Raw genomic sequence first — 7,936 nt, 5'->3', positions numbered from 1 at the left:
ACGAAGCCCATCAGCATCGCGCAGTGAGCAGAGTTTGGTGTGCAATGGTTCTTCTTCTGCTCACATGGGAACCGATGATACGGGCTACAAAGACAGCGAGATGAGTGAGAGCGAGATATCGAACGGCTGCCAGACGATAATGCAAAACCACGTTCGATGCATCGCCACGTCACGCATTAAAATGGCCCTCACCAGAGTATAGAGAGAGCATAGAACACACACACACACAATCACTATTGCCCCTGTTCGTCTCGGCTTTTCCTTCCCTTTCACTGCTTTCCATTACGTTTTTTTTTTGTACAAATGGTTTTAAGGAAACTATTTTTAATCTTGCCCTATGTTTGGTAGTTCGAAGATGACGATCTTGCCTTAGCGCATTCGGGAGGGTAGTCATCAGGGACAGAGTTGCAGCAGCATCTTCGCTAACCGACACAATTTGGCAGTTCAACTATGACTGTAACGATAGACACGGGGAACCCCGTAGACTTGATAAGACTGAAATGTGTGTGAATGTGTCAGAGTGATAAGCTGTGCTAGGACCTCGAGGCAACATGGATGGACGAGCAATTCTTGAAGAATGTGTAGGATTGCAAAAGCCAGCCCCTTCGTACGTGAATCCTTTACATAAAATGTGCGCATGATAACGGGTCTCTTGCACCACATGGCTCGCAAACCTGTTTTTCGGAGCGCATGGACAAGACCCTTCCGAGATTCTGAGCAGCAAAAAATGGCGCCTTAATTTTAAACGCTTCTGGTTGGCGCGCAAAAGTTTATGCGCGTGTTGCCTTGACAGAAGCCTTATGACATGTGTTCGCTTCGTATGAACTACGGTCTCGGTCTGGGTCTTGCATATGTTCCATTACGCCAGAACGGCCATTTTCAATTAGGGAAGATTCTTGGCCTTAGAAGTAGGGAACAAACCGGACTCAAAACCCCTTTTCAACAATAATCTGTGCATCAGTTCATCAAAGTGTGAAAGATCTTTGTAAGGGCTTTTAGGCCAGTACCAGCCAAGGATAATGATGTCTCTAAATAAGAACCTGAACGCTTACACACACGCCATGTGTGTATTCCTCACCAACAACTCATCACCCAACGGCTGTGTATGTGTTTGTGTGCGGTAACAAGCTGCAGCATGATTAACGGCTTCTCGTATCGTTTCCCCGAAACAAGACTGATCGCTTACCCGTGCACCGAGGAATCGGGCCTCCAGTAGCTCCTGCTTGCGCGGATCTAGCGCGGTATGGAAATGGTCCATTTTGACCGCTGCACCTGTAAAATGTCAACGAGAAGATTTTAAGCATTTTTGAACGTTTTTTTTTTTTTTTGAGGGGGGGAGACGTTCGTAAATACTACTTACCACCCAGAGAGAAACGAGTCGGATCGGTCATACCATTGATGACGGGGCTATTCTTAGAACGTCATCTGCGGAGAAATGGGAAAATAAATGGGGTTAAAAAAAATGTAACGAAACACACTACACTGCCGCAAACAGATGGCTGTGCAAATTTTCACATTGAATCGGTGCGAAAAAGCAAATGAAAAGGCATTTTTCACGGGACTTTAGTTGCGATCTTGTTGCGATTATGAAAGCTTTGAAGACATGTGATTTTAAGGTCAATTGGATAAATTTAAAACAAATCGTCAAAGTCTCAGAGATAGCGGCAAATTTGCGCTAAATTCTCCGCTTTGACTCTGTAACCTCAAGAGGTCGTGGATTTCTGATCCACTAGCATCCTTGACTTGATCTAGCCGTAGCTGAAGATTCAGTCCCGCGTACGGAGAACCAGTCTGGATACTGGACACTGCTTCGTCTTCTTTTACTTCTTGATGGTCTCCACAAGCTCGAAGGAGACTGACTTAAGGCGTAGCTGGATAGTCAGTCTTACATACGGAGAACAAGATCCGGACGGAATTCTATAACCAGTGTTCTGACTCATCATCGCATGACGCTTTAACTACCGGACCGCCTACACATTATCATTACAACTTCCAAACTTTAAGCTTAAGAATCAATTGACAAACAAAATATCTACCAGTTATCGCACAGTTTACGATCTATATCTATCTGATAGGGGATCTATCTATCTGATACCCAAAGCAGTATTTTGTAATTGATCCACTGCTTAAAGAATGTCTAAGACGCATCGCATCCTCAGATGTAGTCGCTAAATCTTCTTTGGTCCCACAGCCTCAAGAGCTCTCGATCAGCTATTACCTGGCTTTGCTTGACTTGATTTTACCAGTACCACTGGATAGTCAATCCAGCTACCATATCACTCACTATCTATATGTCCAACCGGGGGTAGTACTCTGTAGCAGATTAACTAATTGAAGCATGTGAGAGATACATTTTTTCAATCATAGTCCAATGTGACTAAGACGCTTCTATGCATAAAATGTCCTCCTATACTGCCTACCTGACTTGTTTGACATGATTTGAAAAAGGGTTCCGGATGGGATTCGATACCCCGAGTCCTGTCACATAGTAGACCGGGTATCACCGCGATAAGATCCCTAACCGCACGATATTACCAATCACTAGTTATCCGGTGGCCGACGCGGTGCCGGTCTTATCACACGACAGGACCGGGGTTCCAATCCCATTCAGATCGCACTTTTCTAAGGATAAAATCAAGACACAGAAAACCATAAATGGCAGGTGTCGAGACCTTTCAAGGTTGTTAGTGCCAAGGAAGAAGAAGAAGCGCCATTTATCTTTCATCTGTCAGCGCTGTCAAAATAGCAAAATTCAAACTCGAGCAAAAATCAGCCCAATTATTCATGTTGCAGAAAATGAGGCTTTTGCTGATGAGGAACACCGTGTTTTGATAAGCCTGCATCAACCTTGCAACAACTCTTTCCACCCACACTTACTCGTTGTGATAAGGCAGCACTGAAATCTGCTAGCTCGCTCTCTCTCTCTCCCACAGACACACACACACGCGCGTGGCTTATCACTTTCTTTGCTGCTTTCTCCGCTACGGTGGTGATTGCCGTGCCGTGTGTCTGTGTGTGTGTGTTCGGTTGCTTGAAGAATCGCTTTTATTGTAGCCGGCTCTGTCGGGGGGGTGGATTTTTCGATCCCCCTCTCTCTCTCTCTCTCTCGCTTTCTCTCTTTTTCGTCCTAACGCACCACTTGCATTTGCACTTTCTCCCTCACACACCAATCTTCGTATACCAGCGCACGCCCGTAGTTGGGAAGGACAAAAACGGTATGCGCACTAACCATACAGTGATACCGCCGTGTGCCCGACACCCAGTAGGACAAAACATAAATACACGCACACACTTGCACACCGACAGAAACACTAAACAACGTGCCCACGGACGCAATCAGCACACAAACGCACGCACACGCGCGCGCGCATACACATACACACGCCACCCGCTGTATACACACGTACGCAAGCACACACACACTGCTCCAATGGCAGCAGGTGCAACTCGACAAGCGAAAAACAACAACTCTGGCACTGGGAGTATCCTTCCGCTATCAAAACTTTATCGCCTGAAGATATATTTAAAAAAAAAACATCTTGTACATTATGTATATGTATTATACACACACACACGATCTCTCACTCCCTCCTCACAGACACACACACACACAGGACCGGTAAGCAGGATCAATTTGTATATTGATAGGGTTCGCTCTTAGGGACCGTCCGTGTGCTGTAGTTTTTCTTTTTGTGTGCTTTGTCCCCGGTTTTATAATTCACATTTTTGTGTGCCTTTTGCTTCAGGAAAAACTTTCTAGTTTTCCCTCGACAAAACCGCAACCATGCAACCGTTGCTGGTCGGTGGGGGACACACACCAGCTGCGCTAGTTGTGACACAGTATCGATCATCGGGTGCCTATCGAACGTCCATTTTGTGCGAACGTCCACAATACAAGAGGGCTTAAAGGGCGACCTGAATAGCAAATAAAGTGTCTTGCTATGCCATACCTACATAGGCTTTTTCGCGAGCGGGTCTCTGAGGGACGTTCTTTAGGCACACAGTTTGAATTGTTTTTTTTTTTCAAATCACTGCTCTACCCAGCCTGCATTAAAGTATGGGAATAAGGTAAAAAGAAAATCATTGGAAGTCCAACTTCTTATTTTTCTACTCCTTTGAATCTTATATCTAAAAAACGTCTCAGCAAGTCATTACCAGGCTTCCTTAACTTTGTATTACCCTGGCAAGCAGGAAGGTCATTCCTGTGTACCGGGAAAATGATGAGGACGCAGTAGTGGATCACGTCCCTGTGGAGAATGTAAGCAAAATGAAAGTTCTTCTTCTTCTTTCTTGGCACTACAACGTCGAGAGGTCTCGGCATGCCATTTCTGGCTTTCTGTGACTTAATTTTACCCGCAGTAAAATAGTCAGCCCTTGCGTACGGGGAGCCGCTCTGAATGGGATTTGAACCCCGGTCCTGCCATGTGAAGACCGGCGCTGCTGTAAAAATGACTCACTGGGCCAAAGTCAAAGGCTAAGTGGAGATATTAGACGAGACCCCTTACGGAGTTCGGAGCCGATCGAAAATGATCGAAGCTTCAAGGACCTCACATACAGCTTGCAGGAAGCCTCGGGAATCCCATGCATCTGCTTAGTATGCCTATACTACGAAGTCCTGCCGAAGTTTGCAGACCGGCACTGCTACCGATTCGGTCACCAGATTCTTCTGGACTTCTTCCTTGTTAGCTCCAAAACCTAAAGAGATCTCAGTGAGCCATTACCTGCTCTCCTTGATTTAACTCTTTTTGGGTCCTACGGTTTGAAGACCTTCGCCACGAACCGCCTCGATCTCCGGTATTCTTACTACTTCCGCCATTCGTACAGGCTTTATATTTCAATAGCCTGTTCTACGTACGGAAAACCGATTCAGACGAGATTCGATACCCGTAGTTTTGCCGTGTTCTTTTTTGGCTCTACAACCTCGAAAGGTCTTGATAAGTCATTACCTGGCTTCCATAACTTTGTATTACCTTGAAGATGGATAGCCAGTTCTGTGCAAGGGGAAATGATCCTAACAAGATTCTATATACCCGTAGTCGTGCCATGTGAAGTCCATTGCTACCTGTCTGCTTCGGTTACCGGAAGATCCTACTATTTCTTCATTGGATCTACAACCTCAAGAGTTTTTGGCCGACTATTATCCGTCTTCCTTGACTTGATTTTACCCGTAACTGAATAGTCAGTTCTGTGCTCAACGATTTTTTTTTTTCGGAAAATCCTTCTTCCTCTGTTATCTGTACAACCTCCATACGTCTTGACTACCTAGCACCCGGTTTTCCTAACATAATTCTACCCATAGCTGAATAGTCAGTTCTGCGTACGGGGTGACGATCCGGAAGAGGCATCATCGAGGGCATCAAAATCATCTGACTTTAACTTCTGACTGGATAGTTTATATTATTCCCAGCAGTGGTTAAATATTCCGTTTTAAAAAGCTAACATTGCTTCTGAACCACAAGCGTTACATAAATAAAGCCAATCAATATATGCCAACCATAACGGAGGGGACGCAAAGTCCTTGGGGCACACAACAAAAAAAGAAACCACACAAACACGAAGCAGACATTCCTAATCATACTTTATCGGAGCTACCGATGGGCAACGCAACACACAGCACAACAAAAAATGAACACTTGCGTGACACAGCCCCGTGCGTTGGTGTTGCGGGCTACAGTGAGCAACGGAATAAGATACCGGCGAAGGAGCAACTAATTTCGCCAATGGCGGATTCAAACCCGAGATACGCCATGATTTTAAGAATACTTTCGAAAAAAACACACAAAAAAGCGTAAATCAAATTCCTGATGCATGTTTGTGTATATTTGTGTTAGTGGTGAATGATTTTGTGCAAAAAAAAAAGCTGTATTTCTGTGCTCAACCTTCCATTCATTCGAAAATTGCCATCAATTTTCTTGTCACTTCTTCTTCTTCCATTTTTTTTTCCTTTGCTTCGTTTTGCTAACATCACTTCGTTCGCACCGGGATGAGTTTTTGAGTGGCGTGTGCTTGTGCTGTGTGTGTGTGTTTGTGTTTTTATTTCTCTTCTTGTGGTAAGAGTGTGAGTAAGGGCTGTGTTCTTTGGTTGCTAATCGGGGTTGATTGAAGTCTTCGGTTTCACTTTCGCACCCGGACGAGCACCCCTCCTCTTCGAACCGAAGGGAAGCGTTTATTGATTGCAGAGTGGACATATGTGCACACGCACACACACACAAGCACACTATGCGTTAAGCTTCACTTTCATCTTAATTTTACATTTCCTAATCTGTTCTTTTTTTATTATTTCACGTGGTGTCGGCCAGGCCGTATATCTGTTCTTATCGGATACACTTTACAGAATAACTGGGATCGGAAAATGATTAACCGATTTACAACTTTTTGTCTGCTTTAATATTGGCTCAAAAGAATTTAGATAGCGAAAAGGGTGTCCCTACAAACAGTTTGTCCTCTTCTTTGGCACTGCAACCTCAAGTGGTCTTGGTCGGCAAACAAAGGTTTTCTTGACTTGTTTTAGCTTGCTTATCAGTCCCACGTTCGGGGGAGACGATCAGGACGAGAGCTTTGATATCCGGAGTCGAGCCATGTGAAGACCAGCACTGCTATCATAAATATCAATCACCGGAAAATTCTACCTATTCCTCGTTGGCTCTACAACCTCAACAGTCCTTGTTCATTGCCCTAATTTTTTAAACTTGATTTTACCATTGTAGCTCAATAGTCCCTTCTAGAGTAATATCCGGCAGCTAATTCACCGGTCGAAGGATGTGAACTAAGGCGCATGTATGCATGCAGTTCTCTTCTTCTCACTTCAGGAAGTCCCTAGAAGTCTAAGGCTGCCATTATCCATCTTCCTTCCCGTTTTTCCCCCCGTTTGCAAGAAAATTATTCCTGCGTATGAGGTGACAATCCTCTGGATGGGATTCGATACCCGCATGACACCCGGTGCCGGTACAGCTTCGGTCACCGGACTGCACTATTTTTACACCTTAAATCAGATCCAGTACAATTCTACAAACAATTGCAATTAAAACCAAAGCTGATTCACGCCCCTTATAATCTATCACGCACTGTAGAGCTGTAGACCTGCACTTTACACAAGTGATGAAGCAGGAATCGTTAGTCGCCAAACACACACACAGACAGTGGCACGCGCGCATACTATCTAGCAGCAGGTGTCAACCACTGGCCCAGCTGACTTATACCGCCTCTATCGTGAACCGGGGAACGATCGTGCAATCCCACGCACACACTCACACGCGAAGGTTGGAGAGGGCGAAAGAAGAACAGCGAAAAACGCCCAATAAGATGCGGTGTGCGAGATAAAGTACTGTCGGTGGTGATGATAATCCTACACCGACGAAACCTTGAGAGCAGTCGGCACAGTCGCAGTAAAAAATGCCGGCTCAAGCTCATTGAAGGCAGCAGCTATTGACACAGTCTGCGTGTGCGTGTGTCTCTTTTTGCAGATAGTCAAGAAGAAGAAGAACAAGAAGCAGCGAACACAAGTGTGCCGGTAGCAGCAACAGCAGCTTCGACGCAACCGGCGTGTGTCTTTGGGTTACTTTATAGAGCGAACCTTTTGAGTCATATTCGACGCAAAAAAAGGTCTCCGACGCGTTGGAATTGGCAAAAATAGCGCTAGCGAAATGTGTCAGAAAAATCATAAAGGGGAACAGTATGTGGTGAATAATAGGAGAACATAGGTTCTCAAAACAAGCAACTCACTTTTACCATACGCACACTTCTTAGCAAGCTAATCACGCACGCACACACACACGCATACGCACTTCACTCAGGTTGACAAAAATGCGGGGGATTTTGGTTGTTTTTTGATTGATGAACAGGATGGATCCGTTTTGTCCGGCAGCGTCCTTCCGAAAGGCCGCCTTTTTGCTGCAGGTTCACACCGAAGTCTCTTATACGGCGGCCTATTTTGCCC

The sequence above is a fragment of the Anopheles stephensi genome, chromosome X, assembly GCF_013141755.1.
Source record: "Anopheles stephensi strain Indian chromosome X, UCI_ANSTEP_V1.0, whole genome shotgun sequence".
NCBI classification, from domain to species: Eukaryota; Metazoa; Arthropoda; class Insecta; order Diptera; family Culicidae; genus Anopheles; species Anopheles stephensi.
The sequence above is the reverse complement of the archived record's forward strand: the minus strand, read 5'-3'. Positions refer to the sequence as shown.